This window comes from Ornithorhynchus anatinus, chromosome 1 (genome assembly GCF_004115215.2).
Source record: "Ornithorhynchus anatinus isolate Pmale09 chromosome 1, mOrnAna1.pri.v4, whole genome shotgun sequence".
In the NCBI taxonomy this organism is placed as follows: domain Eukaryota; kingdom Metazoa; phylum Chordata; class Mammalia; order Monotremata; family Ornithorhynchidae; genus Ornithorhynchus; species Ornithorhynchus anatinus.
Genome location: NC_041728.1, coordinates 38,803,653 through 38,829,544, shown reverse-complemented (window position 1 = coordinate 38,829,544; position 25,892 = coordinate 38,803,653). Strand labels below are relative to the sequence as shown.

The following is a 25,892-nucleotide window of genomic DNA, read 5'->3' as shown; positions in this document are numbered from 1 at the left end:
CCAAGGATCAGAGTGGGCAGAGAGAAGGAGAGAAGGAAGGTGAGAAAGGGGTCAAGGTGGTTGAAGAAGTCGGAGGTGGGACCGGGAGGGCGGTAGATGACGGCGACAAGTAACTGGAGTGGGTGGTAGAGGCGAACGATATGGGCTTCGAAGGAGGGGAAGGCGCGGGCGGGGGGAGGAGGGATAGTGCGGAAGCGGCAACGGGGCGAGAGGAGGAAGCCGACGCCTCCTCCCTTACCGGTGAGTCTGGGGGAGTGGGAGAAGGAGAGGCCTCCGCCGGAGAGAGCGGCGGCGGAGACCGTGTCTTCGGGAGAGAGCCACGTTTCCGATAGGGCGAGGAGGAGGAGAGAGCGAGAGAGGAAAAGGTCATGGATGAAAGGTAGCTTACCTGTAATAGAGCGGGGGTTCCAGAGGCCACACTTGAAAGTAGCTGTGGGTGCAGAGGGAGGGGGGAGGAGGGGAAGGGCGGGGGGGAAGGGCGGGGGGAGGGGAGGGTTTGGATGGGAAGGAGGTGGCGGCGCCCTGGACGGGGAGAGGGGATGAGGGGTAGCGGTGGGACAAGAGGACTGGGATGGGGCGTGGGTGGGGAAGAGAGAAGGGGGGAGGGGGTGAGGAGGGGGTTTGGTCGGGGGAAGAGTAGGGGAAGGGGGAAGAGGGGTAGCGCTGGTAAAGTGGGGTTCTAGGGCGGGGGCGGAGGAGACAGAGGAGAGAGCAGGAAAGAGCTGAGCGAGAGAGGGGAAGAGGAAGGGGAGGATAGGAAGGGGCGGGAGGGGGTGGGGGGGAGGAGGGACATGGCGAGGCCAGAGAGGTGGGTGGCAGCACTGACAACAATAAACAGTAATAAACAAAATCGGTAATATAGCAACATGATACAGTATGATACAATACGGTAGTGCTAATATAGCAACACGATACAGTATGTCATTACTAATAATGGTATTTGTTAAGCATTTACTATGTGCCAGACCCTGTATCAGGAGCTGAGGGGGCCACAGGTAAATCAAGTTGGATGCATTCCCTGGCCCTCGTGGAGCTAATACCGTGATTTCTGATTACTTCTGTTTTTCCAATTCCGAAGGGCAAAATCTCTCTCTTATAATCACTTTTTGGGTTGCTGGTATTTATGGATGCTGCTGTGAGTCTATCTAAATATTTGTGGAAGTGGTATAATTGTTATATAATCACGATGAGCTCATTAATGGCATTAAGCACTCACTGTGTGCAGAGCATTGTACAGAGCGCTTGGAGGAGTCCAGTACATCTTAGAAGCCACGTCCCCTGTCCGCAACGAACTTACAGACTAGAAGGGGAGACGGGCATTGATATAAATTGCAGAGAGGGGAAATAGTTGAGTGGAAGCATAATTGATGACTTGATGACACTGTCCTGAAAGAAAAAGCTTTTCCCACTCTCACACAGCAGATGGGTGGAGAGATGGCTTTGGGAGTCATTCATTCTGATGTGACAGCTGAAGCCATGTCATTAGTATTATTATGGCATTTAAGCGCTAAGCAGTGTGTCCTAGTGCAGAGAGCCTGGGCCCGGAAGTCAGAAAGACCTGAGTCCTAATCCCTGCTCTGCCGCTTATCTGATATGTGACCTAGACACATCACTTAACTTCCCTCTACCTCAGTTACCTCATCTGTAAAATGGGGATGAAGACTGTGACATGAGACATGGACCGTGTCCAGCCTGAACAGCTCATATCTGCCCCAGTGTTTAGAACAGTTCCTGGCACATAGTAAAGGGTTTAACAAAATACCACTTAAAAACAGGAGCATCCAGAAAGGTGGAATGAGAGTCCTACTCCTCACTGAAGAGAACTTCCAAGTAACGTCTCATCCTCTTCTCCGCTACACACGTCCGCATAAGCTCGTTGTGGACGGGGAATGTGTCTACCAACTCTTTTGTCTAGTCCTTTCCCAAGCACTCAGTACAGTGCTCAGCACCCAGTAATGTTACATGTAAAATCATGCCTGTTTGTTGCTCTGCATGGTCGATGAGACCATTCATGGTTTCCATGGTCACCAAATTTTATTCTGCAGAAGGATCAAACACCACGCCTCGGGAGTCACGCTTTTTCGGTTACCTTTATATCCCCACAATAGCCCCCCACACTTAGATGTGCGTTTCAGCCACTCCCATAGACATGTTGATTCCCAGATAAGGTCATCTTAGGCTCCAGAGCTTGTTGCCATAGTCTCAAATGGTCGGTAGTAAAATTCGGCAAGTTACAAAGGATTTTCTAAACCAGAAGATCATTTTCATACTGGCATTTTCAGAGTTCTCTTCCCTGTTGCACAAAATGGGGTCACCAGGGGTAAGGCTTTGTTTCCACCAAAGGTGGTGCCTCAATTATTGCAGTTTCATTACCACACTTTCCACAGTAAGGGTTCAATCAATACCTCTGATTAATTGACTCTAGACAGTCCTTCAATTCTGTAAGCTTGTTCTGGGCAGAGAACACTTTCATCCATTCATTCATTCCATCACATTTATTGAGTGCTCACTGTATGCAGAGCACTGTACTAAGCACTTGGAAAATGCAATTCAGCCAGAGAGACAATCCCTGTCTACACTAGGCTTACAGTTTAGAAGAGGGGAGACAGACTTCAAAACAAGTAAGCAGGCATCAATATAAATCTACAGAATTGTAGATAAATACATCAAAATGACTAAACAGGCATCGATGTACATAAAGAGAATTATAGATATGTACATATATACCCAAGTGCTTTGGGGCAGGGAGAGAGGGGTGAAGCAAAGGGAGTGAGTCGGAGGCATGTGGAGGGAAGGGGGAGCGGAGAGAAGAGGGAGCTTAGTCCAGGAAGGCCTCTTGGAGGAGGTGAGGCTTCACGAGGGCTTTGAAGGGGGGAGGTGTGATTGTCTACCACGTATGTCTGCGTATGTCTACGTGCCTACCAACTCTGTTCTCTTGGCCTCTCCCAAGCACAGTCCACTGCTCTACACACTGAAAGAGCTCATTAAATTCCATCGATTAATTTATCAAGTGGTTAAAGCCTGGGGGAACCGTGAGACCTTTGGTTTCCCCTGAGTGGAGCTCATCCCTGATTAATTCACAAGAAGAGTCTCCTGCATCATCACCTGGTCACCTGCTCGCGATCCTGATGCCAAAGGGCTTTCCTGATGCTCATGGCTGGTTCTCTGCAGAGTCAGGACCTGTCAGACTTTGGAAAATTGATGTTTCCCTACCGTCAGCAGGAGCGTCCAAAGCAGCGGAATCGAATTACCCAGTGACCAGCTAAGTGCAGGGGGAAATGAAGTGGCATAACACATGAGCTGGGAGGATGGCTCCAGGGTCGCCTCTCTCCCATGAGACCAAAGATCCTCTTCTCCAGCTCCAGAGGAGGCATTTATGGTACGTTCCAAGACCCCTAATTCTGGGTCCATTGCTTCTAAACTCTGAGAGGAGGAAAGCCCCACAGGTCTTCTCCTCCAGAACTCTGCAGATGGGGGCTGGATGACCAAGGAGAGAATCCTACTGGCTACTGCTCTCTCTACAGTTGTGGCTCATCACAACTCCCCACCCTTGAAGTTTATCCCCCTGCACTTGGGCAGTCAGGTCAATTCCCAAATGCACCCCACCACTGAAAGATGGAGCTCTGTAGTGCAGTCCCACTCAAAGCAAAGGTGGGGTGTGTGTGCTTGCGTGCATGAAAGATGGGGTTAGCTCTGGGGAGAGTAATGAGGAGGGGGCTGCCGCTGTTCACGCGAAGCCTAGTTCCAGATTCAGGAACTGGGGTTCGGGGCAGGGAGCTGACTTGGGCTTGACCAAATGAGCAGACCTGGAGCCCCACACACCCTTCTCTGCAAGTGGGGACCCTCACCATGTCTGCTAGTGGTAGCTCCTATGGACGTGGGGACCCCTTCCATGTCCACAGCAGCGCATTTCCCAAGAGAAGCGGCCCAGTGTAGTGGACAGAGCACAGGCCTGGGATTCAGAAGGTCATGAGTTCTAATCCCTGCTCCACCGCTTGTCTGCTGAGTGGCTTGGGGTAAATCGCTTTACTTCTCTGGGCCTTAGTTCCTTCATCTGGAAAATGGGGATTTAGACTGTGAGACCCAAGGGTCAGGGACTTTGTCAGAAGCAGCGTGGCTTAGTGGAAAGGACACGGATTTGGGAGTCAGAGGATGTGAGTTTTAATCCCATCTCTTCCACTGGCCTGCTGTGTGATCTTGGGCAAGGTGCTTAACTTCTCTGTGCTTCATTTACCTCATCTGTAAAATGGGGGTTAAGACTGTAAGCCCCACGTGGGACATCCTGATGACCTTGTATTTACCCCAGCAGTTACAACAGTGCTTGGCACATAGTAAGTGCTTAACTAATACCACCATAATAATCCTTGGGGAGAGATGGAGTCAGGAGCTGTGCCACCACCTCTGAGGGAAAGTGGTGTTTGTGGTTGGTGAATATGTTTGTACTTGGATTTCCATTCTTCAGAGTTCATCTCTGGATGAGAAGAAAAGAGAGGAGGGGGCTGCCACCCCCAGCACAGAGGCTGGTGCTGGAAACGGAGACGGGGGCTCTGTGCAGGGAACCGGTTCGGTCTGACCCGGCTGTGGAATGGACAAGACCCGAGGCCCTTAATTCTCTAAATGGATCGAACCTTCCTTTGCCCCCAGTCCTGTTCACGGGCTCATTTTGCACAGCTTCAGTCCTCAGAGAAGGGACGCTTGTGGCCTCGACAGCCGTGGCTTCTGGGGGGTAGAGGGAGGGTCCAGTATCAGGAGTAGGACAGGGTAGCATTAGCACGCCTATGCTGTTCCTCTTTGAGGAGCAGAGCCGTGCGGACTTCAGTTCTGGCGTAATTCAGCGGGAATGTGGGGCCTGAATTTGGCCCGGTCTGTAGTTGTTCTGGGCATCCAGTCCCTGGAGAACAACTAATGGACTGGGGAATATGAAGATGGTGTTAGTTAAGGGTTTAGAGCTGCAAGATGTAGCAGTGTGCTTAGCTGCGACTGTCAAATCTCATCTCTACTGGGCAATCCGTGTTTTGGGGGAGGCGCACGTTTGTGAAACTGGATTGTTTATGCCCCCACCCCATCTCTCCCTTTCTATCAGACAAATGGTTCCCCTGGGGCCCGAAGTGTCCAACGCATGTCTTTTTTAGCTAGGGACGGAGGGCAGGGTGGAGTGACTTGTACCTCCACAGTCGCTCATTCAGGCATGTCTTCCGGGGCCAGATCTCCCAACGCCAGATCTCCCAACGGCCAGACATGACGGAGCACTTACTGCGTGCCAAACACGGTATGAAGCGCTTGGGAGAATACAATAGGACACACGCATTGCCTGCCCGCAGCAACCTGGCCTCATGGCAAGAGCACGGGCTGGAGGGCCAGAGGATGTGGGTTTTAATCCCATCTCTGCCACTTGTCCTCTGTGTGACAAGTCACTTAACTTCTTTATGCCTCAGTTACCTCATCTGTAAAATTGGGATTAAGACTGAGAGCCCCATGTGGGATAACCTGATTACCTCGTATCTACCCTCGCGCTTAAAGCAGTGTTTGGCACATAGGAAGTACTTAACAAATATCATAATAACTCAGTATCCTGCTCCCCCTAGGACATCCTACAGTCCTTGCACAAAGTAAATGCTCAATAATCACCGTGTGTTTTCACTTCATTCTCCCCTTAGAGGCTAGAGAATGGGCCTGGGCATCAAAAGGTAATGGGTTCTAATCCTGGTTCCACCACGTGTCTGCTGTGTGACCTTGGGCAAGTCACTTCACTCCTCTGGGCCTCAGTTACCTAATCTGTATAATAGGGATTGCAACTGTGAGCTCTACGTGGGACAATGACTGTGTCCAAACCGATTTTCTTGTATCTACCCCAATGCTTAGTACATGGCCTGGCATATTTGTGCTGAAGAAAACCACATTACTAATAATTATTAATAATATTATCATCAACTACCCCCTCTGTGCTCACAGTCGCTAAATTTCTGTACACAAATGCATAGCTTACAGATATGCACATAAGAGCTGCAGGGAAAATAGGGAATGTCCACAGGTCACAGATCCAAGGCTAAGGAGGATACAGAAAGGCAAAGAAGCCGGTGGGGGGGTGGGGGGGGCGGTAAAAGAGGGTTTAATCAGAAAAAGCCTCTTGGCGGAGTTGCGACCTTAATAATCTTAATAATGTTCTGAAGAGGTGGAGAGTGGTGGTCTGGCATATGGGGAGAGGGAGGCAGTTCCAGGCCGGGGGAGGGCCCGGGAAAGGAGTCAGAAGCGACCTAGAGGAGCCGGAGGCCCAGGGAGGAAGCCGGCGCAGTAGGAGCAAAGTGCCACCAGATGGCGATAGAGAAGCGTGGCCGCCCAGAATCACCATCTGGGAGAGAAGCAGCGCCGCCTGGTGGCAACATTCCGGAAGGACCTGGCTTCAAATCCAGCCCCGGCCACTTGTCTGCGGGATGACCTTGGACGAGTCACTTCCCTTCTCCGAGTCTCAGTTATATCATCTCTCAAATGGGGATTAAGATTTGTGAGTCCTAATAGGGACGTGGACTGTGTCCAGACTGATGAGCTTCTCTCTATCCTAGCGCTTAGTACAGTGCCCGGCACACAGTGAGCGCTTCACAAACACCATAAAAAATGGTCGATGTCACCCGGGGGATGATACAATAGGCGAAACCGCACAGAACAATAGGTAGTAGTATCTCGGGGCTATTGAAAAGGGCAGCCTCCCAGGCCAATGCCTGTTGCCACCAGGCGGCGATAGAGAGGCGCAGCCGCCCCGAATCCCGATTAGTGCCACCAGGGGGCAGGCTGCTGCTCTCAGACCGGAGGGTGGTTCTGGTCTCTCCAGAGCAGCTGCAGCTAAGTGCTTCTCCTCGGCCTCGACCATCATCTCTCTTACGCTGTGGGCAGAGTCAACTCCCAGTAATGGGCTCCATTACTACCCCAAAGGGGGGGGGGGAGGGTGTGTGTGTGTGTGTGTGTGTGTGTGTGTGTGTGTGTGAATAATAGGGAGGAAGAAGATTCATGAGGTGGCTGCCAGTCAGGGGAGGCCAGGCACTTGGGCTCTGTGCAGGAAGCCAGTTCTCTCTGACTTGCCTGGCACTGAGAAGACCCAGGGCCTCTAATTCTATAGATGAGTCAGGCCTCCCTAGGACTATAATCATTCATTCCTTCAATCGTATTTATTGGGGGCTTACTGTGTGCAGAGCACTATATTAGGCGCTTGGAAAGTGCAATGCAGTTCTGTCTGCAGGGTCACTCTCCTGCCTCGGTCCCCAGAGAAGGGGCCCTTTTGGGCTTAATGTGGAAGCTTGTGGGATCTAATGTCAGAAGGAAGATGGGGTGTCTATCGATGCCTCTGCCCTATTTCTCTCTGAGAAGCAGAGTTGTGAGGACTCCTGCTTGAGACCAAGTCAACGGGGCTGTGGGCCGGGAGGGCAGAAGGCAGGTATTGTACCAGAAACTGAATTCTATCCAGCTTGTATGCGGTTCTGCCCCTTCAATGAATGAATGAATCAATCAATCAATCAATCAATCGGATGGATGGCGTGCCTCTTGCGTACCGAGCACTACACTGAGCGCTTGGGAAGGTATCCCTAGGACAGACACATGCCCTGCCCACAACAGGCATTCAGTCTAGAGGGCACTGGAGTTTGTGGAGTAATACAATTGGGGATCTGGGGGCAAGGGAGATCTTGGGCAAGTCTTAATAGGACATTGCAGCAGTCAGCTTCTTGTCTCTGTGTGTATCCTCTCTTGGCATTAGGGTCAGGGTTTTTAGGGGATAGGGAGACTAGTGTTTGCTCCAAACTAGCATGTCTAAAACCCCCCTACGCATCTCTTTCCTGCTCCGATACTGCTGGTTTCCTCCTCCCAGCCGCAAAAAATATATGTCTAACAAACGGTTCTCAGCTTTTTCCAGAGCGCAGGTTGGGAGGCCCAAGATCTCGAGATCGGTAATCCTGTCATCTCTCCAGCTCAGTTCCATGGCTCCAGATGAGGATTCCTGCAGAAGCTGGGGGTGAGTCATGAGTCCTTCTCTTTCTCCCCTCTCATCATCCAGCGGTGCCCGGGATGACCAAGCTTAGACCGTCCAACTATTACTCTCTCTACAGACCCTGGTCAGTGTCTCTCCCCGGCCTGGAGGACTGTCCCACTGAAGTGTGGGTTCCTGGAGGTCAATTCACACAATGTACAATGAGGTTTCTAGGCCTTGTGGACAATTTGAGGAAGTCTAAGAAAATTGTGCCCAATTCCCATTCACGGTAGAAAAATGCCAACTTGATAGTCCGACTGGTAAAATCTTCACTTGTACAGAGGAAATGTTTGCATCTCTGCTTTATTTAATACTCCTTTCTTTCTGCTCTGGATTTCTTGAAAATATGTGTTTCTGTGGGACCAGTGGCCTCCTCTTGGGGAAAGAAGAGGGAAAGGGAGAGCTGCAGTATCAGATGGACTGTGACTGTGTCCACCCCAACCCCTTTTCTGAGAGGCAGAACCATGGCGAGTTTAGGAGGAGGCAGGCAGCAGTGGGGGGATGGTTGGGATGGATGGAATCCAGGGAGCAGAGAAGGCAGGCGTTATACGGGAAACAGATGTCTGTCCAGCCTGCAGCCTTGCTGGGTATCTCAGACCCCAGGAGTACTGAGGGTCTCTCTGGGGGTCTGGTGTTATGTGTGAGGCAGAGTGTAGCAGTCAACCTGTCGGGTTTTGCCTATACTCCCATCCTTCCTCGGGAAGCCAGTGGTGGGGAGCTTGGTGGGCGGAGGCCGGGGAGGAGTGGGGCGGGTGGGGAGTGTGAGAAAGGAGAAACTGCACTGTCTGCAAATCCCTTCTCCTTCTTCTTTCTCCTTTCTCCTTTCTTTTTCTTTCTTTCTCCTCGGCTTGAAACAGGATGAAGGAGGCTTTCCCTTATGAGGGCTGCTGTAGCCTAGAGGAAAAGTAACAGCCTCTTGAGGCTGGAGGTCTGTGTTCTACTCCTGGCTCTGGTGTTAGGATCTTAAAAAGATTCCACTTCCACCAGTGCGATTAGAACTCACAACTTGGTTTTGCTGAGGCTCTATCCTAATCCTCCTTGACCTCTCAGCTGCCTTTGACACGTTGACCATCCCCTTCTTCTCCACACCTTATCTCACCTTGGCTTCATGGACTCCATCATCTCCTGGTTCTCCTCTTATCTCTCTGGCCGTTCATTCTCGGTCTCCTTCGCAGGCTCCTCCTCCCCCTCCCATCCTCTAACTGTTGGGGTTCCTCAAGGGTCAGTCCTTGGCCCTCTTCTGTTCTCCATATACACTCACTCCCTTGGTGAACTCATTCGCTCTCACAGCTTCAACTATCATCTCTGGGCAGATGACACACAGATCTACATCTCTGCCCCTGTCCTCTCCCCCTCCCTTCAGGCTCGCATCTCCTCCTGCCTACAAGACATCTCTACCTGGATGTCTGCCCGCCACCTAAAACTCAACATGGCCAAAACTGAGCTCCTCATCTTCCCTCCCAAGCCCTGTCCTCGTCCTGACTTCCCTATCACTATGGATGGCACAACCATCCTTCCCGTCTCTCAAGCCCGCAGCCTCAGTGTCATCTTTGACTCGGCTCTCTCGTTCACCCCACACATCCAATCCGTCACCAAAACCTGCCGGTCTCACCTTTATAATATCGCCAAGATCCGCCCTTTCCTCTCCACCCAAACGGCTATCTTACTATTACAGGCTCTCATTATATCCCAGCTAGACTACTGTGTCAGCCTTCTCTCTGATCTCCCTTCCTCCTTTCTCTCCCTGCTCCAGTCTATTCTTCATTCCGCTTCCCGGCTCATCTTCCTGCAGAAACGCTCTGGGCATGTCACTCCCCTTCTTAAAAACCTCCAGTGGTTGCCTATCAACCTCCGCACAAAACAAAAACTTTTCACCCTAGGCTTCAAGGCTCTCCATCACCTTGCCCCCTCCTACCTGTCCTCCCTTCTCTCTTTCTACTGCCCACCCCGCACTCTCCACTCCTCTGCCGCCCACCTCCTCACCATTTCCCGTTCTCGCCTATCCCACCGTCAACCCCTGGGCCACGTCCTCCCGCAGTCCTGGAATGCCCTCTCTCCTCATCTCCGCCAAAATAATTCTCTTCCCCTCTTTAAAACCCTACTTAGAGCTCACCTCCTCCAAGAGGCCTTCCCAGACTGAGCTTCCCCTTTTCCCTCTGCTCCCCCTGCTCCCACTCTACCCCCCCCCCACCTCTCCTCAGCTAAGTCCTCTTTTCCACCCTTTCCCTCTTCTCCTCCCCCTCTCCCTTCCCCTCCCCTCAGCACTGTGCTCGTTGGCTCAATTGTATATACTTTCATCACCCTATTTATTTTGTTAATGAGATGTACATCACCTTGATTCTATTTATTGCTATTGTTTTAATGAGATGTTCATCTCCTTGATTCTATTTATTGCTCTTGTTTTTGTCTGTCTGTCTCCCCCGATTAGATTGTAAGCCCATCACTGGGCAGGGACAGTCTCTATCTGTTGCCAATTTGTACGTTCCAAGCAATTAGTACAGTGCTCTGCACATAGTAAACGCTCAATAAATACTGAAGAATGAATGAATGAGGCAAAACCCTTAGCCCTAGTTCATTGAGAACCCCTACAATTTTGTCGAGTTTCATTTTAATTTACTGTTTCTAAGGTAATGAGGCTAATTCAGAAGAGCTGAAATCAATTTACACTAAGATTGTGATAGGAAAGTTCTTTCTTTCTTTGTTTTCTTCCTTTCCTTCTTTCCTGCTTCTCAGCTCTGAGATCACTGGGGTGCCATGAATAACTAAAGGGAGAAGCTCACTGGCTGCTCAAGGCACCTCCAAGATCTCAAGTCTTCTGACACACAGGTCCTGCTGTCACACAGAGAAGGCACATGTCACATTTTCAGTCAGCAGGGTTGCTGGGAGGAGGGGGGTTGTTGGGAGGAGCAGAGTAGTCAGGCTTGGTACTAGAAGTTGACTTGTGCAGTTGTCCTGGACCTTCCATCTCTGGAGAATGAGGTCCTCCTGGAATAACAGAACTGGGGTTTTGAGGAACGGGCCTCTCAGCATCAGTAGGGCATTCATTCATTTATTCAATCGTACTTATTGAGCACTTACTGTTTGCAAAACACTGTAGTAAGCGCTTGGGAGAGTACAATCTAACAACAAACGGACACATTCTCTCCCCAAAATGAGCTCACAGTCTAGAGGGGGAGGCAGACATGAATATAAATATCCAAAGAATGAATAAATAAATAAGGGCGGAGTGTTGCAGTCAGCTTAGCTGAAGTGGCCTGTCTATACATCTCACCTTTCCTGATGGTAGGTTCAGTGTTTGGTGGGGAAGAGGGAAAATGGTGTCTGGAAAAGAAACGTATGTTGTCTGCAGTCTCCTACCCCTCCTTCTCCAGCTATGAGACAACAGAGTCTGCTGGAGACTGAAGGGTTTGGTCTCAGAGGCAGATCTCAAAGAGCAGGATGAGGGAACCTGGCCCCTCAGGCTCACTGATCGACATGTGTCTCGTAAGGTTAATGAATTGTACATCGCCTTGATTCTATTTAGTTGCCATTGTTTTACGAGATGTTCTTCCCCTTGACGCTGTTTATTGCCATTGTTCTTGTCTGTCCGTCTCCCCCGATTAGACTGTAAGCCCGTCAAACGGCAGGGACCGTCTCTATCTGTTGCCGACTTGTTCATCCCAAGCGCTTAGTACAGTGCTCTGCACATAGTAAGCGCTCAATAAATACTATTGAATGAAAGGTCAGGTTCCACAACTCCCGATGGGTTTCCATCAGGACCGGTGGAGAAGGCCCAGCGACAGCTTGCTTCCATTAGACCCAGACTCTACGGCCTCCTACCCAGAGGAGGGATCTGCAGTGAGGTCTGTGTCTTGGAGGGGGCGGGCGGTGGGTGTGGGGGACAAGGGGAGAACGAGTCTGTCCTGTTGGCTCAGAAATAGAAACAGTGTTTGCCTCCCAACCCTCCTTCAAAAAAACTAGGTTGTCTGCAATCTTCTATGCCTCCTTCTCCAACTCTGAGAAAGACTAGAGACAGACATATCAGGAGCCATGAAACAGTAAAACACAACACGCATGCAAGAAATAAAAACAAACTCAGCTCTTTTCCTCTTCTCTCCCTCCCTTCGGTACTTAGCTGTGCTGTGCCTGGCACACAGAGAAGCAGTGGGGCTTAGTTGAAAGAGCACGGGCTTGGGAGTCAGAAGATGTGGGTTCTAATCCCTGCTCTGGTACTTGTCTGCTGTGTGACCTTAGGTGAGCCACTTCACTTCTCTGTGCCTCAGTCACCTCTTCTGTAAAATGGGGATTAAGACCATGAGCCCCATGTGGGGCAACCTGATTATCTTATATCTACCCCAGCACTTAGTGCTTGGCAAATAAGTAAGCGCTTAACAAATACCATAAGTATTGATTATTATTATTATAGTAAGTGCTTAAACACCATAATTATTATTATTAAATAGAGGAAATGAGGGTTTAGTGGGGGAAGACCTCTTGGGGGAGATGTGATTTTAGGAAGGCTCTGAAGGTGGGGAGAGTGATAGTCTGTCTACTTTTAAGGTCCAGGCTGCTCTGACTGTGCCTTGGGTCCAGTGTCAGCGGCCCGTGAGGAGGGAACTCAGACAGGACAGGAAGGTGGGGTGGGGGGTCAAGACAGAGATGAGACCCCCTAGACATCTGCTTGTAATTTGCATTTCCCTGGACAAACCCTTTCATGCTACAGATCCAATCTTAACCTATCCCTTACCCCCTTTCCTATCCTACCCTATCTTCCCCACAACCACCCCCTCCTCTATCGAAGTGGCTGGGGCTTTCTCCCGGGAAACCTGATCTCTAACCCAGCTGCTCCCAATCAGGTGGATTACTGACGTCAGGCAGGGCCCCGCCCTGACCTATATAAGCCTCTAGAGTGGGAGGGCATTTCCGAGCTGAATGAGTTTTCTTTTTTATGTCTGTGCCTGTTGAGTTTGGGAGGAGGAAAAAGCTGTTGGGGCTCAATGAGGTGTTAACTTTTGGGTAACTATGAATCTGCTTTTTGGCTTGCTAGTGGTGGGGGTGGAGGGGGACTCTTCTGGGTCTGGTAATTTCTTTAAAGGCTTCCCTGCCAGGTTGTTGTGGGGAGGTATCATCCTGACCTTTTTCCTGATCTCCTTCATGCCTGTGAGGGGGGTGGGTAGTGGGGTGAAGGGCTTAACACTCCATCACGGAGGGCTTCCTGGCTCCTCAAACTGCTTTGTTCTCTAGCCTCTCTCTGTGGCTATAGAAATTCAAAGAGATACTTGCTTCCTGCAATCAATCAGTGGTATTTATTGAGTGCTTACTAGGTGTAGACCACTGTACTGCAAGGTTGGGAGAGTATAGTAGTGCAGAATTAAGATAAGTTTCCTGCAGCCCTGACTTATCACCTTACTGTACCTGCCCACTTTTCCGTTCTCAACATTGTGTCGTCTTCTACCCTTTCAGATATGCTTCTTCTTCACATACTAACGTAGTTTCCTTTCAATCTTATAGGTCCAGCATCAGTTGAATGAGGAGGACCCAAATAACGCAGGCTGGGTGAGGGAAGGGTCTGAGTAGAAGAATGATAATGATGGTATTTATGTGTTTACTATGTGCCAAGCACTGTTCTAAACACTGGGGTAGATACAAGGTAATGAGGTTGTCCCATGGGGGGCTCACAGTTTTAATGCCCATTTTACAGATCAGGTAACTGAGGCCTAGTGAAGTGACTTTCCCAAAGTCACATAACACACAAGTAGTGAGTTGTGGGGTGAATATTTAAGTGCTTGGTGGGTGTGCCAAAACACATGGGTGAGCTCAAAGGGAAAATAAAGTATGTGTATGTTGTGTGTATTTGGGGGAGTTGGGCATGGGGAACATGTGAGTTTTTAGTTAGGAACGGCTTATTGGAGAAGAAATGATTTCGATAGCGGTCTTATAGTTTGGGGAGACCACTAGCATGTCCACTGTGTAGGTGGGTGGCTGTGGTCCACGTGAGACAGAAAGAGGGGGCTGGACTTTGCAGGGGCTTCTTAAACCCCACTCATGAGCCATCTGGGGGTGGATGTCCAAGGGTTCCAGGTGAAGGGAAGAGAGGGACCAGAAGCTTCTCACCACACTTTGGCCATGAGGACTGCTCCCCCTGCAGTGAGAATGCAGAGCAGGTGATTCCCATGGAGAAGTAAAATCAGGACCTGAGCTTTCATCTCTATAGGAAGGTGATGGGGCCATGTGTGGATCAGTAAGGATTATGGCAAGGATGAGGAGGAAGTGAATGGAGGGGCCTGTCATTCTCATCCCTGAGGCTGGTTCTGCAAACAGCAGTTAAGGACCTGTGGAAAGAAGGAACTGGTTTTGTCTCACTTGACTGTGGGACTGAGAAGATCCAGGAGCCTTAATTTTATGGATGGGTCAATCCTCCCTGAACCCACAGTCCTGTCCACAGGGTCACCCTGCTCATCTCTAGCCCCTCCAGAGCTGAAACCCCTTGATTGCTGACAGTGATTACCTCTGAGGGAGTTGGGAGGGTGCAGGGGGGTAGGGGTCAGTCTAGAGTGAAGGGTGAAGCTGGCCAGGTGCTTTATGGTTTGCTAGTTGGAAGCTGTTCTAGGCCAGGTTCTAGGCTAAGGGCCTCCCTGCAGGTCTGTTGTGTGGGTGGGTGGGTGGGTAGAGAGGGAAGGAGGAATCATGCATCACCTATCCTGACCTCATGCTCTTGTTGTGCATAGGATGATGGGTATTGGGATGAAGATCCTAATAGTCCATCTCAGATGGCTCCCTCACTCTTCAAACTGCCTCTTTGTTCTCCAGCCTCTTTCTGTAGCTGTGAAAGTTCTCCAGGATGCTATCCTCTTGCAGTCAATCGGTGGCATTTACTGAATGCTTAGTATGTGCAGAGTACTTTTCTAAGTGCTTGGGAGAGGACAGTACAACAGATTTAGCAGACAGGTTCCTTGCAGCCCTGACTCTCCAGTATATCTGCCTCCACTTTTCTGCTCTCATTATGGTGTCTCCCTCCCTTATACCTTCAGATGTGCTTGTCTTCTGGATTCTCCAAGAGTCCCCTTCCAATCTTATAGGTTCAGGATCATTTTAATGGAGTGGTCCCAGACGATACGATACAGGTAAGAGAAGGATCTGAGTATAAGGATATGTACTTAATTGTTTTGGAGTGCATTTTTCAGCGCTTAGTGGGTGGGATAATGTTAATGGCTGAGCTGGAAGGGAAAATAAAATGTGTCTGGGTGTCAAGGTCAGGAAAGGAACCCTTCTGTGAGTGCTGGTGGCTTCTGGCAATGTAGTGCGAGGTGGAGGATAGTGGCCATCAGTGTGTCCACCCCACTGCTCTCTGAGAAGAGTCAAGTGAGCTCCATCAAGGTTTGGTAGTAACTGTGTGTGTGTGTGTTTGTAAATACGCGCACACTCTAGCTGTATGGGGGAGTTGGGGATGCTAAAGAAAATTTTATTAAGGAGGAAATTCAAGATAGTTGCTTGCTTTTTTTTCTCCCTCTGGTCTTTCCGCAGTACAGACTTGACTAGTGGAAACCCCTGGCAGAGAGCACTGAAGCAGAGGTTCATGAAGCGGGAAGTTGCAGTGGGAACCGAAATTTTAGGACTGCCACTTAGCAGTACTTCAACCTAGGCGGTCTAGCCCCACACCTTTTATGGATTTTGTTATCATGATGGCTAACTAGCGTGGCTCAGTGGAAAGAGCCCGGGCTTTGGAGTCAGAGGTCATGGGTTCGACTCCTGGCTCTGCCACTTGTCAGCTGTGTGACTTTGGGCAAGTCACTTAACTTCTCTGTGCCTCAGTTACCTCATCTGTAAAATGGGGATTAACTGTGAGCCTCACGTGGGACAACCTGATGACCCTGTATCTCCCCCAGTGCTTAGAACAGTGCTCTGTACATAGTAAGCGCTTAACAAATACCAGCATTATCATTATTATCATCAGGGGTGTGGGTCGGGGGCCCTGAGCAGGTATTGTATTAGAAAGTGATTTATTCCATGCTTAGCTGCTGGACCTCCAGTCCCTTGAGGACAAGCCATTTCTGGAGTGACATAGTTGGATCTGAGCTGCAGTTTGGCATTTGTTTAGTGTAGACTGAAGCAGCTTGCTTAAGCATGGTCTGTCTCCACACCTCTCTGTTAGGGCCAGCATCTTGGGAACGAGGGGGCTGGTGGAGGGCTAGGTGCTTGCAGGAAAACTAGGCTGCCTGGAATCCACATGTGTCTTAAGGCCAGGCTCCACAAGTCCCAATGGGTTTTAGCCAAGACAGGCGGAGAAGCTCTTATGACACCTCACCTCCATCAGATCCGTGCTCCAGGCTCTATTGCCCCTATCCAGAGGAGGCTTTGGTGGTGAGTCACAAGTCTCCCACCCCATGCTTAGCTGCTGGACCTCCAGTCCCTTGAGGACAAGCCATTTCTGGAGTGACATAGTTGGATCTGAGCTGCAGTTTGGCATTGTTTCGTATAGAGTGAAGCAGCTTGCTTAAGCATGGTTTGACTCTACATCTCTCTGTTACGGCCAGTGTCTTGGGAATGAGGGGGCTGGTGGAGGGCCAAGTGTTTGCAAGAACACTAGGCTGCCCAGAATCCACATGTGTCTTAAGGCCAGGCTCCACAAGTCCCACTGGGTTTTAGCTAAGACAGGTGGCCCTATCCAGAGGAGGCTTTGGTGGTGAGTCACAAGTCTCCCACCCCTCACCCCCTGCACTAGATGTGTCCCCTTGGCTCGGATGCAGATAGGAGTCCCGGAACACCAACCCCCTGCAGTACACAACTCAGTGTAGGATGACTTGAGGAAGAATCTGACCGGCTATTAGTCTCCAAACAGAGACTGCTCAACAGCTCTCCCTGGACTTGAGGACCATCCCCTTGCAGTGTGGGTCTGTTGAAATCAATTCTCAGATTTGCCCACCCTGGAGAGATGGAGCTGTGGATCACATCGCCACCACAAAGGGAAGGTTTATTTTTCTTTGTTTTGTGTGTGTGTGTGTGTGTGTGTGAGAGAGAGAGAGAGAGAGGGAGAGAGAGATGGGGTTAGTTTTTTGGATAAATTAGTGAGGTGGGGGCTGGTTCTGGTTGCTGAGGCTCTGTGCAGGGAACTGGTTCTGTTGTATTTGACTGTGGCACTGAGGAGACCTGAGCACCTAAATTCAATATACAGGTCCAATATCCCTGTGTCCACAGTGCTGCCTGCAGGGTCACCCTCCACATACTCAATCCCTGGAGAAGGAACCCTTCTGTGTCTTTGGTGGCTTCTGGGATTCTAATATCTGGAGTAGGAAAGGGTGGCATCAATGTGGCCACTCCATTTGACTCTAAGAAGCAGAGTCTGGCAGACTCCCGTCTGAGACCATCTACAGGGGTGTGGTTTGGGAGGAGCGGAGTAGCCAGGCTTGGTAGTAGAGGTTGACTTGTGCAGTTGTGCTGGACCTCCAGTCTCTGGAGAATGAGGCCCTCCTGGAGTAACAGAGCTGGGGTTCTGAGAAGGGGGCCACTAAGGATCAATAGGGCAGAGTGTTGTAGTCAGCATAACTGGGGTCATCTGTCTATCCAGCGCAGTTCTCCTGATGATGGGTTCAGTGTTTCATAGGGGAGAGGGAAATGGAGACTGCAAGAAACTCCTAGTTAATTTGAAATCTCTGCCCCTCGCCCTCCAACTATGAATCAACTGAGTCTGCTGGAGACTGAAGGGTTTGGCCACAGAGGTGGACTGCAGAGGGCAGAATGGGGGAACCCGGCCCCTCAGGCTCACTAGTCCACGTGCATCTTTAAAGACCAGGTTCCACAACTCCAGATGGGTTTTCTTCAGGGCTGGTGGGGAAGCTCTAGTGACACCTGACTTCCATTAGACCCAAATTCTACTGCCTCCTACCCAGAGGAGGGCTCTGCATTGAGCCCTGTGGCTTGGAGGGGGCGTGGGGTGGGTGTGAGGGAGAAGGGGAGAGTGAGTCTGCCTTGTAGTCTCAGACAAAGAAACAGTGTTTGTCCCACCAGCCACCCCCCAAAAACTAGATTGTCTGCAATCTTCTAGGCTTCCTTCTCCTGCTCTGAGAGACTGGGAATAGACACATCAGGAATGATGAAACAGTAAAACACAAGACCATGCACAAAATAAAAACAAAATCAGCTCTCTTCCTCTTCTCTCACTCTCTTCTGCACTTAGTACACTGCCTCCTGTGCTTAGTACAGTGTCTGGCCCATAGTAAGGGCTTAACAGAGACCATTATTATTCGATAGAGGAAATGAAGGCTTAGAAGAGGAAGACCTCTTGGAGGATTTGTGATTTTAAGAAGGCTCTGAAGGTGAGGAGAGTGACAGCCTGTCTGCTTTGAAGGGCCAAGCTGCCCTGACTGTTCTTGGGGTCCAGTGTCAGCTGCCCGGATGTGGAGACTGTGAGGAGGGAACTGAGTCAGGACATGGGGGTCAAGAGATGAGACACCCTGGACAGCTGTTAGGAATCTGTTTCCCTGGACAAACCCTTAAATAATAATAATGATGATAGTATTTGTTACACATTTACTGTGTGTCGGGGACTGTACTAAGCCCTGGTGGATTGAAGCCAACTGGGTTGGGCACAATCCCTGTCCCACATGGGTCAATCCCCATTTTAGAGATGAGGTAACTGAGGCTCAGAGAAGTGAAGTGACTAGGCCCAGGGTTACACAGCAGACAAATGGCAGAGCTGGGATTAGAATCCATGACCTTCAGGCTATAGATCCTCTCCACTGCTCCCCTTTCCCCTCCACCCCCCACTTTCCCACAGCCATCCCCTCCTCCAGTGAAGCAGATAGGGCTTCTTCCCGGGATACCTGATCTTGCACCCAGCTGCTTCCATTCAGGCTACCATCCTGGCCCTATATAAGCCTCTGGGGCATCACTCAATCTGCTCAGAGTTGTGTGTGTTTGTGTCACTTTAAGTGTTTAGTGAGTTTAGGCAAAAAAAATGGAGGAGGAGGGGTTGAGTTTGGGGTTACCCTGAGTCTGTTTTCTGGCTTAATAATAATGGTATTTGTTAATCGCTTAGTATGTGCCAAGCACTGTTAGCATTGGCTTGCGAACTGGGAGCTCTTCTGGGCCGGGTAATACTTTGAAAGACTTCCTGGCAGGACTGTTCTGCTAGGGGTATCATCATCCCTCACCTATCCTGACTTCATTAATAATAATGTTGGTATTTGTTAAGCGCTTACTATGTGCAGAACACTGTTATAAGTGCTGGGGTAGATACAGGGTAATCAGGTTGTCCCACATGAGGTTCACAGTTAATCCCCATTTTACAGATGAGGTAACTGAGGCACAGAGAAGTTAAGTGACTTGCCCACAGTCACACAGCTGATAAGTGGCAGATCAGGGATTCAAACCCATGACCTCTGACTCCCAAGCCTGGGCTTTTGCCACTGAGCCATGCTGCAGGGGTGAGGGGTGAATAGTGGGGTGAAATGTCTAAAACTCCATCTCAAAAGGCTTCCTGGCCACTCAAACTGCCTTTTTTTTTCTCCAGCATTTCTCTGAGGCTGTGTACGTTCTGAGACACTTCCTTCCTGCAAACAATGGTATTTGAGTGCTTACTTTGTGTAGAGCACTGTACTCCATGCTTAGGAGGGTTCAATATAACAGAATGAGTGGACATGTTACCTGCAGCCCTAATGCATCACTTCAGCACACCTGTCCCCCACTTCTCTGCTCTCATTATGGTGTTTCCTTCCCTTATACCTTCAGTTATGCTTGTCTTCCACATTGTAAGGTCGCTTCTTTTGCATCTAGTCAGAGTTCATGGGTTCGAATCCCAGCTCTGCCACTTGCTAGCTGTGTGACTTTGGGCAAATCACCTAACTTCTCTGTGCCTCAGATACCACATCTGTAAAATGGGGATTAAAACTGTGAGCCCCACGTGGGACAATCTGATCACCCTGTAACCCCCCAGTGCTTAGAACAGTGCTTTGCACATAGTAAGTGCTTAACAAATACCATTATTATCTGATAGGTCCAGCATCAGATGAATGGGGAGGACACAGTTGATACAACATTGGTAAGGGAAGGATCTGAGAATAAGGGTATGTGGTGAATGCTTCAGTGCTTGGTGGGTGAGCCTAATTGCGTGGGTGAGCTGGAAGGGAAAATACGGTTTGTGGTGGGGTTGGGAGTGGCTGGTGAGGGTGAGAGCCTTAGGGTAAACTTGTTGAGAAGAAACAATTTCAGTGAGGTTTTCAAATTTTGGAAAACTGCTGGCATGTGCAGGATGCAGGTGAGGGATGGGAGGATGTGTGGAGGGTGGAGGTGGACCAAGTGAGACACAGTGAGCCGGCTGGAGCTTTCAGGGACTTCCTAAATCCAACTCAGAACCTCCAGGTTGGGAGGTGGATGTCCAGTGGGTCCTGGTGAGGGGAAGAGAGGAACCAGCTCACTTCTCCTCCCAGAGGCTTCTCATCACACAAAAATGTGGTAAAGTGTGAGTTTGGGGCCCCGGGGATTGGGGTAGGGGAGGAGGGTGTGCACGTGTGTGTGTGCATTTGTGTGTGTTTGTCAAGATCACTCTTTACGTCCTCTTCTCCCAGGGAAGGAACTGTTCTGTGAGGGCTGCTGGCTTCTGGCAATGGAGTGTTAGGTGGAGGATAGTACCCATAATGGGGTCCACCCCATTCCTCTCTTGAGAAGAGTTGAGTGGGCTTGTGATTCATCAGGGGTGTGGGTGGGGAGGACAGAGTAGGCATTATATTAGAAAGTAAATGATGCCATGCATAGCTGCTGGCCCTCCAGTCCCTTGAGGACAAGCCATTTCTGGAGGGACACAGTTGGATCTGAGGTGCAGGTTGGTATTGGTTTAGGGTAGAGTAAGCATCTGGTTTAAAGTTGGCTTAGATCTACATCTGTCTCTGTTTGGGCCAGTGTCTTGGGGGTGGGGGTTGGAGGGCCAAGTGCTTGCAAGAGAACTAGGCTGCCTGCAACCCTCCCCCCCCCCCCCCCCAACACACACCCTCCCCTTCTCCAGTTGAGACCACAGGCTGTTGATAGAGGGCAGGGCGGGGCATCCACACCCCTCAACATTAGTTACCCATTTAGGTGTGGCGTTCAAGACCAGGATCCACAGCTCCAGACACAGACCTCATCTCAAGTGCTCCATTGTGACACCCCACTCGATCGGGTAGGGGATCTTCTGCGCCATCCCCCGAGAAGGTCTCGGTGGTGAGTCCAAAATCCCCTGGTGGTATGTGGGCTCAGTACTGGCAGCGCAGGGCGGTATAGTCACGGGGCAAATCTGACCCATCTGTTGTTCTTTCTACTGACACCTTAGTGCATAAACCTTGCTTCATGGACCATCTCTCTTATGTGGACACGAGCCAATTCCCAGAAATGCCCTGCTTGTCAAGATGGTCATGGTATGTATGTAGTGTGTTGGCAGGGGGAGTTGGGGGTGGGAAGGTTAGTGAGAGGACCACCACTCTCAGCACAGAAGTTGGTTCTGGAAGCTGAGGGTCTGAGCAGGGCACTGGTTCTGTTGAACTGTGGGACCGAGCAGACTCGGGGCCCTTAATTCTATTGATGGGTGAAGCCTCTCTGCCCACAGTCCTGTCTGCAGGGTCACCCTGCACATCCTCAGTCTCCAGAGAAGGAAGCCTTCTGGAAAGGATAGTCGGGTTGGGCACATTCCCTGTCCCACTGGGGCTCCTAGTCTTAATCCGTATTTTACAGGTGAGGTCACTGAGTCCCAGAGAAGTAAAAAAAGTAAAGCCCAAGGTCACACAGCAGACGAATGGCAGTGCGGGGATTACAATTGATGTCCTGCTGACTCTCGGGCCCATGCTCTGTCCAGTAGGCCAAGTTGCCTCGCATTTCCTCCTGCCTTCCCATGAGCTCGTCCTCTAGATCGTGAGCAGGGAGTGTGTCCGTTTGTTCTTGTATTGTAGTCTCCCAAGCGCTTGGTGCAGTGCTTTGCACACAGTAAGGGCTCAATAAATACCATCAAATGATCGAATGAATGACATCTCTACTCGGATGTCCCGCCGATACCTCAAATTTAACAGGCCCCAAATAGAACTCCTCTTATTCCCACCCACATGCTCCCTATCTCCACCCAAACACTCCTCTTCCAAATTCTTTCCCGTCATTATAGACCATGCCACCATCCTCCCCGCCCCTCAAGCCGGTAACCTTGGCATTATGCTCAGCTCATCCCTCATTCGGTCACCTGGGCGTTATCCTCGGCTCACCTGGCATTCGGCCTGCATATTCAACCCATCACCAAATCCTGGAGGCTTTCTCTTCATGTTTCTAAAATCCACCGTGTCCTCTTGGTGCAAACTGCTACCCCACAGATCCAAGCATTTTTCCTATCCTGACAGGATGGGAGTTTGGCTGGATGTAGGGGTTAGAGCCCGGGCCTGGGAGTCAGATGGTCATGGGTGCTAATCCTAGCTCTGCCACTTTTCTGCTGTGTGGACTTCATTCAATAGCATTGAGCGCTTACTATGTGCAGAGCACTGTACTAAGTCCTTGGAATGTACAAGTCGGCAACAGATAGAGACAATCCCTGCCCTTTGACGGGTTTTACAGTCTAATCGGGGGAGACAGGCAGACAAGAACAATGGCAATAATAGAGTCAAGGGGAAGAACATCTCATAAAAACATGGCAACTAAATAGAATCAGGGTGATGTACACCTCATTAAACAAAATAAACAGGGTGATAAAGATATATACAGTCGAGCGGAAGAGTACGGTGCTGAGGGGTGGGACGGGAGAGAGGGGAGGAGGAGAGGGAAAGGCGGGAGAAGAGGGTTTAGCTGTGGAGAAGTGAAGGGGGGTAGAGGGAGCAGAGGGGAAAAGGGGGGAGCTCAGTCTGGGAAGGCCTCTTGGAGGAGGTGAGCTTTAAGTAGGGATTTGAAGAGGGGAAGTGAATTAGATTGTCTGAGGGGAGGAGGGAGGGCATTCCAGGACCACGGGAGGATGTGGCCCAGGGGTCGGCGGGATAGGCAAGACCGAGGAACGGTGAGGAGGTGGGCGGCAGAGGAGCGGAGTGTGCGGGGTGGGCAGTAGAAAGTCTCCCCATTCTGCAGATGAGGGAACCGAAGTGCCGAGATGTGAAGTGACTTGCCCTAGGTCACATGGCAGATGAGTGGCGGGACTTAGAGGGTACCCAAGTCCTCTGACTCCCTGGTTGTGCTCTGCACACGTTAAGCCCCTCATTAAATAGGACCATTGACTGGGTTGCTCTTTCCACTAGCCCCACACCCATTCCTCCCTTAGTGGTTGAAAGTCAATCCAAGGTATTTATTGAACGCTTACTAGGAAGAGAGCACTGTACTAAGCAATTGGGAGAGTCCAGTCAAATAGAATTAGTAGGCATGTTCCCTGCCCATAAGGAGCTAACAGTCTGGAGTCTAAAGACCAGCTTTTTGATTTTCCTATTTCCCGCTTCTTAGAACTTCAATATTTTTGGCTTCCTAAAAGTGATGAATGTGAGGCCGGGAGAGAAATGACGTTGCCAGTAGGAGCTGGGATTTTGAGGTATATCTGCTGCTTGGTTTGTTCCCTAGTGGAGAGAGCCCAGGCTTGAGTGTCAGGAGGCCCTGGCTTCTGATCCTGGCTCTGCCACTCATCTTCATGTATTTATTTATATTAAAATCTCTCTTCCTGTCGTGTCTGTAAACTCATGGTGGGCAGAAGATGGTGTCTGTTATATTGTTCTACAGTATTCTTTCCAAGGGCTTAGTACAATGGTCTGCACCTAGTAAGGGCTGAGAATGTGATTGACTGTGGGGATATTAGGCGGATCCACTTGGCTTCTCTGGCCTTAGTGACCTTATCTGTAAAACGGGGATTAAAACTGTGAGCCCCGTGGGGCACATGGGCTATGTCAAACCTGATTCCATGTATGTACCTCTTTGCTTAGAACAGTGCCTGCCTGGCACATAAATGCTTCAACAGATCCCATGCATTGTCATATATATTATGTCTTCATGTGTGCAGAGCACTGTAACTAAGTGCTTGGAGAGTCGAAGAGAGCAGTGGGCAGATACATTCCCTGCCACCCCTCCTACTTAAAATCACGTCCCTTGTGGGAGATAGACTTGGCTGAACTATCTTCATCATTATCATCATGAGCCCCCACAGGGACGGGACATGTGTCCGACCTCACTGTCAGATGGATACAGATGGGGGAAGCAGCATGGCTCAGTGGAAAGAGCCTGGGCTTCAGAGTCAGAGGTCATGGGTTTGACTCCCGGCTCTGCCACTTGTCAGCTGTTGTGACTGTGGGCAAAGTCACTTAACTTCGTCTGTGCCTGGTTACCTCATTCTGTAAAATGGGGATTAACTGTGAGCCTCACGTTGGGACAACCTGATTACCCTGTATCTACCCAGTGCTTAGAGACAGTGCTCTGCAACAAGTAAGTGCTTAACAAAAGACCAACATTATTATATTATTATAATACAGTGCTTGTCCACTGGCTAAGTAAGAGAGAAAACAGGTATTGAATTCCTTTTTACAGCTGAGGGAACAAAGGCTCTGCTAAGTGAGGTGATGAGGATGGGATTTGTTAAGCACTATGTGTCAAGCACTGTTCTAAGGGTCTGGGTAGGTCCAAGCTCATCAGTTGGACACTTCCCTGTCCCACATGGGTCTCGATCTTAATCCCCATTTTACAGATGAGGGCACTGAGGCACAGAACGGTGAAGTGACTGGCTCCCGGGCACCCAGGGGACGAGTGGAGCCGGGATGAAAACGGAAGCCCTGACTCGCAGCCGTGCATTCCTTCAACAGGGCCGACTGTCAGGTATCTTGCTAGGGATTTTATGGGTAGACTTGTAAGTCTTGACTTATGGTTCAGAGATTTTATGATACACCTAGATCACCCCAACCCTAATCAACCCCCGAATTACCCCAGCAAAATCATCCTGGAGGTTAAATTATGAATGGGCATTAATTTCTGATTGATCTCCATTTTACAGAGGAGATCAATACAGGGGCCCAGAGAAGGGAAGTGACTTCTCCAAGGTCACCCAGCAGAGCAGGGACAAAACTGGAATTAGAACTCAGGTCCTTCTGACTCCCAGGCCCAGGCAATAGCCCCGAGACCTCCTCTGCTTCTTCTGGTAGAGTATTCCCCTTCCTCCCTCTAGCCCCAGGGTAGTTGGCCAGACTGGGCATGGAGCTCAATTCCTCTTCAGCCTGGCTTCTTCTCTCTTTTTTCTTTTTCTTTGAAATGACATTTCTTATGTGCTTACTCTTTGTCAAGCACTGTTCTAAGCCTGATCAGGTAGGCCAGTCAGTCAGTTGCATTTGAGTGCTTACGGTGTACTGAGTCCTCCTTTCCTCTTCTCCCACTCCCTTCTGTGTCACCCTTACTTGCTCCCTTGATTCATCCCCCCAGCACTTATGTCCATTGATTGATTTCCATTACTGTCCATCTCCCCCTCTAGACCGTAAGCTCATTGTGGGCAGGGAATGTGTCCTTTTATTCTTCGATTGCACTTTCTCAAGCGTTTGGCCCACTGCTCTGCACACAGTAAACACTCGGTAAATATGATTGACTGACTCTTCAGCCTGGCTCCCTCCTTTTTTTTTCTTTTCCCTTTTAAATGACATTCGTTAGATGCTTACTCAGTGTTGAGCACTGTTCTAAGCCCTGCAGTGGCTACAAGTTGATCAGGGCGGGCACAGTCCCTGCCATTCATGGGGCTTCAAGTCCTCGTGCCCATTTTACCGAAGAGGCAACTGAGGGCCAGAGAAGTAAAGTGACTTGCCCAAGGTCCCACAGCAGGTAAGTGGCAGAACTGGGATGAGAATCCAGGTCCTCTGACTGGCAGGGCTCCCGGCTCCAGTCACCAGGCTAAGTGGCTTTTCCACAGCCTTTGGGAAGACGTCACCAAAAGCCAAGTCAAATGGGGCTCAGA

The 25,892-nt window shown here is 50.1% G+C and overlaps 1 long non-coding RNA gene across 2 annotated transcripts; it reads left to right on the top strand.

Moving 5' to 3' along the window:
- Nucleotides 1-24,680, top strand: LOC114809034. 2 transcript variants are annotated; one of them, XR_003756798.1, is made up of 7 exons: nt 1-39; nt 7,891-7,999; nt 15,025-15,117; nt 19,986-20,030; nt 21,062-21,184; nt 21,294-21,378; nt 24,645-24,680. It is a non-coding gene; the product is annotated as an uncharacterized LOC114809034 (long non-coding RNA). The 2 variants fall into 2 exon arrangements; XR_003756799.1 differs by lacking the exons at nt 1-39; nt 7,891-7,999 and adding an exon at nt 12,655-13,009.
- Nucleotides 24,681-25,892: the final 1,212 nt, after the last annotated feature.